Source organism: Rhincodon typus, chromosome 16 (assembly GCF_021869965.1).
Source record: "Rhincodon typus isolate 14 chromosome 16, sRhiTyp1.1, whole genome shotgun sequence".
NCBI lineage: Eukaryota > Metazoa > Chordata > Chondrichthyes > Orectolobiformes > Rhincodontidae > Rhincodon > Rhincodon typus.
Window position 1 is genome coordinate 19,096,900 of NC_063347.1, and position 9,115 is coordinate 19,106,014.

The 9,115-nt window shown below is 38.5% G+C and overlaps 1 protein-coding gene across 17 annotated transcripts in view; it reads left to right on the forward strand.

Annotated features, from left to right (window-relative positions):
- Positions 1-9,115, forward strand: part of atp2b2 (ATPase plasma membrane Ca2+ transporting 2) — a 627,627-nt gene that overhangs the window by 282,029 nt on the left and 336,483 nt on the right. The gene's annotated exons all lie outside the window — the stretch shown is intronic.

The following is a 9,115-nucleotide window of genomic DNA, read 5'->3' on the forward strand; positions in this document are numbered from 1 at the left end:
TCCTGATATCCCTTACATAAATGTAGGTTGTTCTGGGACAATCCGCTTTCGAAAAACATGTATCTAGGCATTGTGGCATAGGCATCATGGCTCACCATATTTGTTACTGGGATCCCAGAAAGGTGATCCCATTGAAGCTTACAAAATACTCAAGATAATAAACAGGGTCGATGCAGGGAGGACATTTCTTCCACTTGGGGAGTCTAGAACTGGAGGTGGGGACACCAATTTAAAAATAAGGAGATGCTGTTCCTGATTGAGATGAGGAGAAATATTGCTTTACTCGGAGTTGTGATTCTTTGGAATTTTTGACCCCAGAGGCTCTGAAAGTTCAGTCTTTGAGTATGTTTAAAGTTCAGATTGGCAGATTTCTGATTTCCAATGGCTGAAGGCACAGTGTTGGTAAAAGCATTGAGGTTTTCAAGCAACCATGAATAACTCCAGTCCCTATGTTCCATGTTTGAAACTTTTTTAAAACATGTTGTCCAATTCTTCTATGAAGAGAATTTACCCCTCTTGAGAACTAAATTTTATAGAATAATAAAGTTTCAGTACAAGTCATTCTGTGAGCTACTCCTGGAAGATGGTCTGCAATTCTGTGGCATTCCAAACTGCATTCAAACCTGATTCAGATTGAGAGCATCCATTTCTGCTGATCCAAAGTAAGCAGGGCACTTTCTTTTTTTTCATCCAGTGCATTTGGTTCCGATGGTATTTTGCTATTCCAGTGGGAGGCTTGCATCATGCAACAAGAGCTGTCCATTGAAGTACAATGTAGAACTTCCGATGCACAATTTCTAATGAATAGCTATCATAGTTATTTTATTTTTGCATGGGATTAGCAGAAACATTTATGATTGATGCCTGCTTACTCTTGTCATTTCTTCAGTGACCAGTTCAAGTGACAAGTAAACTTTAGACAAGTTCGCTATAAAGATTGGCTTATGTCTGCAGTGATGTTGAAGAGTTGCAGTCTCCTATTGTGTTTCCATAGTTGAAATTCACAACTCTTCTACATAGTGCAGAAAGATACTCGTGTTCCTTCTCTGCTGGGGCGGGCTGATGGAAAGAGAGAGCAAACGAGGAAAAATGTTTGCCTTTTTTTTTAAATGCTGCACAAATGATACTAACTTTGCTGCACAGTTACCTCTCAGTATTGGTAAATGATTAAGTACTGCATTAAAATGCACAACCAACAACACGAAAAATAGCTGTTCCAATTCTGATGCCGCCTTGTCCTACAATAGTGCTTGTGTAAATAGCTGGCATTGATTTCAGGTTTGTAGTTCACTTTTCTTTACAACAATACTATTTTTCACTTGAAATAAGTTATACAAAACAAGATCTCCCTTTAAAAGATGTACGGTATCAGACAAATTATTTAGACAAGTTGTAGCTGCCATTATATATCGAGAAAGCTTTGTGGGTCACGTTCACTTTATTCCTTTAATGAGAAAGCTGTAAGAGATTATGCTTTGTTTTATAATCCAATAAATGTAACGCTTCCAGTACTTGATGTGCCTAACATTTGACATATTTCCTAGAACTATATTCAATAAAATGATGTACAGTAAAGTGATACAGATATGTTGAGATTAAACTTCTTTCATAAAAAACCCATTTTCAAAATTGCTGTAATAATTCTAAACAAACCTGCCCTTTTTACTCATTAACTAAATGCTAAGCATCTTTTTAATATAATGTATTGCTAAAAATCTGATTAAATGATGATTGAATTGGGGCATTTTCTTTTTTGAGCTTGTGATTATTTAACTGCACAGACAGCTGTTTATCAGAGACTCAATACGCATCCCTTTTAAAGGCCGTAATTATTCATTATGAAAGTATTTTAATTTTGTTCTGCGAACATACCTGAACATAGTGATTTCAGTTTCAACACATTGCAATCTTTCAGTTTAATTCTGTTGGATTATTCAATTTAAACTTTTTTTTTGCTTAAAAGCGTTTGAACAAAAATGGCATTTTAAGAATTCTTTTACTTGTGGGACTTTTCCAGCCCCTAATCTAAATGGATGCACAACAACAACCCTGAGATAAATGGTACCCACAAACATACTAAGTGTTTATTTAACATAATATGAGAAGTGATCTTTGAACCTGCCCTACCATTCAAAATGATCAGAAGTGACCTACTGTCTTGAATCCACTTTCTCACCTTTTTCCCCCATATTCCTTGATTCCCTGAGAGATAGGAAAAGGAGCCCTGAGTAAACTCTGGGTTAGAGAATTCCAAAGACTTGCAATATTCTGAGTGGAAAAAAATCTCTCCTCACACCAATCCTAAACCTTTTACCCTGAGTGATTGGTTTCCCAGCTAGTGGCAACATTAGTCTCGGTGTCACTCAATTATATTCCTTCAGAATCATGTATGTTTCAATGAGTTAACACGTTTTTCTAAATTCTGGAGAGTGTAATCCCGATTGTGACAGCCTGTCATCATAGGACAATGCCCTTTTACTGTACTACTTCCTAAGCAAGTATACTCTTCCTTGAATGTGGAGAGTAAAACTGCGCAGTCTCTTTCACAAACAGCAGTGGATACAGGATCAGTTAACTTTAAATCAGAGAGAAATTGTTGTTAAGCAAAAGTTTTAAGGGATTAGGCCCAAGGCAGGAATATGGGGTTTGGTCACAGATCAGCCATGATCTCATTTGAAAGGCGGATCAGGCTCAAGGTGTCGAATAGCCGGCTCCTGTTCCTGTGTTCCAATGAGCAATGGAAAATAAAGGGGCAATACAAGCTTTTTTGTGGTAGTGCCCTACCTCTAGAAAAGGAGATTCAGGTTTAAGTCCTGAATTTAACAGAGGAATGTCAGAACATGTCTGAAAAGATTGATTCAAGCTGGCAATACATATTGAGGTAAGGAGAGGAACTGCTCTCAGACAGTTCAATTCATACATGGCTGAGGAGTAGGATAGAATGAATTACTTTTTCTGAGAGCAGGCTGAAACCAGTGGGCTGAATGGCTATTTTCTGTACTGTAACTATTCTAATATTCTGTTCTATATAATATTAGATAGCTATCCAAGTGTTCATTGCTGATTTAAAAACCGAAAGAATTGTGGATCCTGGAAATCAGAAACCAAAACAAAGTGCTGTAAAAGCTTAGCAGGTCTGTGGCGAGAAATCAGAGTTAACGTTTGGTCTCGTGACCCTATCTCAGAACTTGGCTGATTGGCATTTCCCCCGACTCTTCAGGCAATGTTCAATCAGTTCCAAGTTTATCCATTTTGTTCAAGTCCACCAGCAACTGCTTCTATATAGTTGATAGGGAGGATCTGAGTTTATGGGCTAAGTTACATTTTTGTTCCATATTTTGTGGAACTTTAGTTTGTGTTTATTTGTTCACTGCTATATAGTTATGGATTAATTTTTGAAAATGACAAACTAAATTGATTAGGACATCAGTGAAAGTACCAAAGCAATATAGATTTACACCAGAGATCACGAGCCAATATTTACATATTCTAATGCAATTATAACTTTTGTACCTGAAGTAAGTAAAAGAGGAAGTTGATGTTTAAGATGCATGTTCTATGATGAGTAATTCAAGTGGTTGTTTATAACTAATCAACAACGTTAAGATAGTTTTGAATAGTCAATGAACTAATCATTAAAAAGGTGCTTGCAGCATTGCTTTGTGATATACTTTTATATTATCCCTTTAAAAGATACTTTGATTTTTAAAATCAAAAACAATTGCAAAAGTATGTTTGAAATTAAATTCACTTTGGTCAGAGAAGTGAAAGATAGCTGTTATTTGTAGTTGGTTGACCTATATGCAAGTTTTGAAGTTATGTAAAAGTAGTTCAAGATGGTAATGCTGACCCACATGATTTTTTTTCATCAGAGAATGACTGGCAATTGAAGCTTTCAAAAATATTTACTTCAGCATTGATGTCGAGCCTAGGTATGAAAAAGAAATCTCTGACTAATAATCTTCCTTCTAGCCTGATGTGTACCTTAAGAGTATGAGAAAATTAAAATGCTGAAAACCTTTTTATGATTTTCAGCTTGCTCTTGTGGTATGTCCAAATTTTAGATGACTGATTATTCCTGGCTGTTTTTCAGGAACACAAAGGACCTTGTTCCAATAAACTCTGCCTGACTAGGATAAAGCTTTCTTATTCATTGACGAAAAATTCCAGTAAGGAAATATTTTTAAACACAAAAGCACAAAGTGCTGGATAAACTCAACAGCTATTTTGACTCTTCTTTGGAACTAGAGTTTTTAAGATGTTCATTCATCTGTCTATCTCTCCTCCCTGTGCCAAAATGTGAAAGTTATGATTGGGTGAGGAATGGTCAAATAGCTTCCCTCTTTTCTGTTCCTAGTTTTTAAAAACTAGGGACTTGGCAATTCAGGGAATGTTTGACTGCTCACATAGAAACATAGATGATTAGGAGTACGCTATTTGGCTTTTCAGCTGCTCCACAATTCGTTGTGATCGTGACTGATCATTGAGCTCAATATCCTAATCCTGTCCTCTCCAAAGAAGTACAACAACAGTGAGCACTTCAGGGAAGAATGACAAGAGTGAGGTTACATGTTGTGACCAAACCCTAGGAAAGATGGTTATTTCCGGTCCTAATAACTGAGGGTCCGGGCTCTTGGAGTCGGGACGGGGAGGATATGCTTGGGTCAAGGACGCTGGGGCCAGAGTCCTGGGTGAGGAGCAGCACGGGGGGCTGTGATTTCTGTTCCTGCCTCTGGCTTTGACTGTAATAGACACAAGCTGACAGGTTTCCTTGCGTTTTTGAAAAGAAAGAAAATATTATTGATTGTACTTAATGTAGCCTAAGAACATAATACATATACTCCAAGAGTAGCACACGCTTGAAGTTCGACACGCAAAAAATAAATTACAGCGTGAGAGAATGAGTGGAGCAATTTAAAGTCCAATAAAGCCTTTGAAAGTGGTGACTGAGCTGACTTAAGGTTGATGTCGGAGGTCCTCCTAAGGTTTGCATCAAGGCAGTTCAAAGATGTAGATGAATGATTTATTTGTTCTTTTGAAGATAGCAGCTGCTGGATTGAATTAGTTTCAAAATGCCTGCAGTACATGGAGAGTCAATAAATATCAGACAGGGTTTGAAATTTGCAAGTTGTCTGAAGAGATATAGAAACTCGTCGAGGGTTCTTATTTCATCGTTGTCACATGCTTTTGTCCTGACCTGTTTAGAAAACAGGTACTTCACTAAACAAGATTAGTTGGCTTCTCACATGATCCTGTATCTCCAGCTGCTCAGAGACCAAAATATAGCAATGGCCCGTGTGTTCCAGTTATGAATTAATTAGTTTATGGCTGAGGATTTCCCTCTGAACCACAGTCCTTTGTCTGATGTAAATATTCTTTATCCATTTGAGCCTGGATCATCTGTGAAGTGGATAGGTGTGATTTTTGTTTTTCGCACTCCCCTAAGGTTATTGTCGTTGATAATTAAGTGGAGCTTACTTACCTGTCTTGCGGTGTAGAACGTATAGTGATGTACATGTGTTGTCACCTTTCACTGTGAATTCATGTCATTTGAATGCATGTTTAGACTTTTTTTTTCAAAAGCCCAATTAGTTGTGTACAGCCAGTGAATTCGTCAAGTAATTTTTCACAAAGCAGCGTTTAAGAACATTGGGAATAAGCCATTGATTAGGAAAATAAACTAAGATAAAGGATATTGGAACAGAAGTACATGGTGTGGCCCACTCTTGCTCACTGGTGTTCTCTTGAATTCTCTCTAGTAAAAGACACTGTAGACCTGACATTATTTTCTCATTTCCACAGCATGTATTTGGAGGGGGCAAATGAGGTCATCAGCAGTGAAGAGCATTCCCATGAAAAGATGCTATGTAGTGGAGATCTTCAGTAGATGTAGCTATTTAGAACTACACCATTGGCTACTCTTCAGAATAAGAGAAAATATTAATACAAAATGCAATGGATGCTGGAAATCATATACCGTCTCCAAGAAATTCTGTCATGTCTGATGTTAAACCAGAACTTGCAATCATAGAGCACCTTTTCAATGTAGTTAAATATCCCAAAGTGCTTCACATCAATGTCACACAAGGAAAAATCAGTCAAGTGACCAAAAGCTTAGTCAAAGAGCAATGCAAAGGGAGGAAAGAGAGGCAAAGAGGAAATTCTAAAGCTTAGGTCCTAGGGAGCTGAAGGTACAGCCCCTAATACAGCAATGAAAATTGTGAGTGTACAGCAGGCAGAATTGGAAGTGCAGAGAGAACTTGAGAGTCGAGTTGTGATTGGAAGACTGGAGGATGACCACATTGAAGAAGGGCCATAACAGGTTTGAAAAAAGCATCATGAGATTTAATTTTCTGTATACACTCCTTTTGCCCACATTTCAGTGGAGTTTAGGAAAAGCTAGGCAAAAGGAACATTAATTTTAACCTGCACATTTCTAGTTTCTTCCAGCTGCTGAATGTGAATACCAGTTTGATCAACTCTCAGAAGTTAGTTGTTGAATGTGACATGACTGAGTCATAGCGACATACAGCACAGAAACATACCTTTCAGTCTAACTCATCCATGCCGAGCAGATATCCTAAATTAATCTCGTCCCATTTGTTAGCATTTGGCCCACATCCCACTAAACCCTTTCGATTCATATACCCATCCAGATGCCTTTCAAATGTTGTCATTATACCAACCTCCAACACTTCCTCTGGCAGTTCATTCCATACTGCTGTTGGAACATCCAACAAATAGTTTCTCTCTCGGAGGAATAGCCTGCTAACTGAGGATTTTTTATTCTGTGCATGTTTTTTTTTGGCATCCCCAAAGTTTTCACTTTAATAGCTGATGATAATGTGTGGAACAGATTAGTAGAATCACTAACTGTTTAAAATGTGATAATCCACCAATATTATTTTGCAGTCTTCATACTCAGATTCTTAACCTGAGCTCCAACAAGATCCTAGGATGTTGTGGGAAGGGAGGGAAGAAATTTCAGGGCTTCGACAGCAAAAGGTGAGGTGCCAGAAGATTGGAGGGTAGTGAGGGAATAGGCAAGCCTCACGTCAGTGATAGATAAGTTGTTGGAGGGGATTCTGAGAAGCAGGATTTACATGTATTTGGAAAGGCAAGGACTGATTAGGAATAGTTAGCATGGCTTTGCGTGTTGAAAATCGTATTTCACAAACTTAATTGAGTTTTTTGAGGACGTGACCAAGAAGATAGATGAGGATAGAGTGACAGATGTTGCCTACATGGATTTTAGTAAGGCCTTCGACAAGGTTCCACATGGTAGACTGATTAGTAAAGTTAGATGATGTGGGTTCCAGGAAGATCTAGTCAACTGGATACAAAATTGGCTTGATGGTAGAAGACAGAGGTTGGTGGGAGAGGATTGATGTTGGAGGCCTGTGACTAGCAGTGTGCCACAAGGGTCAGTGCTGGGTCCACTGTTGTTTGTCACATATATATAAACAATTTTTGGATAAGAATATAGGAGGCATGGTTAGCAAATTTGTGGATGACATCAAAATAGGTGGTATAGTGGAGAGGGAAGAAAGCTATCTAAGCATTCAACAGGATCATGGTCCACTGGCCCAGTTGATCAAGAAATGGCAGATGGAGTTTATCTGAGATAAACGTGAGGTGTTGCATTTTGGTAAGGCAAACCAGGGCAAGTCGTACACGGTTAATGGTAGGGCACTGGGGAGTGTTGTTGAGCAGAGTGACGTAGGGGTTCAGATGCTTAGTTCCTTGAAAGTGGTGTCACAGGCAGACAGGGTGATGAAGAAGGCATTTGGTATGCTTCTCTTTATTGGTCAGAGCATTGAGTATAGGAGTTTGGACATCATGTTGAGGCTGTACAGGACTTTGGTGAGGCCACTTTTGGAGTACGGCGTACAGGTCTTGTCGCCCTATTATGGGAAAGATATTATTAAATTTGAGAGGTTGCAGAAGAGATTTATCAGGCTGTTACCGAGACTAGAGGGTTTGAGTTATATGGAGAGGCAGGATAGGCTGAGACTTTATTCCCTGGAGCATAGGAGGTTGAGAGATGGCCTTATAGAAGTTTATAAAATCATGAGTATACAAATTAGATGAATAGCAACAGCCTTTCCCCTAGGGTAGGGAACTTCAAAACTAGAGGCCACAGGTTTAAGCTGGGGCGGGGGGAAAGATTTAGAAGGGACCTGAGGGGCATTTTTTTCACATTAAGAGTAGTGTGTGTATGGAATGAACTGCCAGAGGAAGTGATAGATGCAGGTACAGTTAAACTACTTGAAGACATTTGTACAGATATGTGAATAGAAAAGGTTTAGAGGGATATAGGCCAAACACAGTCAAGAGAGACTAGCTTAGTTTGGGAAACCTGGTTGGCATGGACGAGTTGGACCAAAGGGTCTGCTTCCATGCTGAACAACTCTGACTCTATAAAAGTAAATTTATGTCCTGTTTGTGGACTGAAAAGAACTGAAAGGGAACACCTCTTCCTGTCTTTGTCTATAACACACATTCTCCTTTAAGCCTATTTTACTATATTACTTCCTCATAGCCAGGTTGCTCCTGTTTTGGACCTGTTCCCTGCACAGGTCATTGAGCATGAAGTTCGAACAGTGGATTTGTCATATTTTATGTGGTGCTGAAATTATGATACTTCACGTACTTATCAGAGAATTTTGTTTGATAAATGAAACTTCTTGCATCTGGCAAATCAGAAAGGGTAAGATCTTGCATTCATTTAGTCACTTTCATCACCTAAAGGTATCCCAAAGTGATTCACAGCCCGATGAAATACATTGGAAATAGTCACAGTAGTGTAGGCAATACTGCTGCCAATTTGAGAAGAGAAAGATCTAATAGACGGTAGAATAAAATAAATGGAGGATAAATGACCTGGTAATCTATTACTTTTCATATTTTGAAGGATTCTTGTGGCTAAAGTAACAATTCTGTTTTCAGTATTATCTAAATATGCAAGTCCTGGTTTAACATCAGACATGACAGAATTTCTTTACTACTGCACTAAATTACCAACCTTTTAAAGTGGGCCTTGAATACACAAGATAGGAAAGCTGACGTTTCGGGTCGAGACCCTTCTTCAGATGTCAGATTTTCTGAAGAAGGG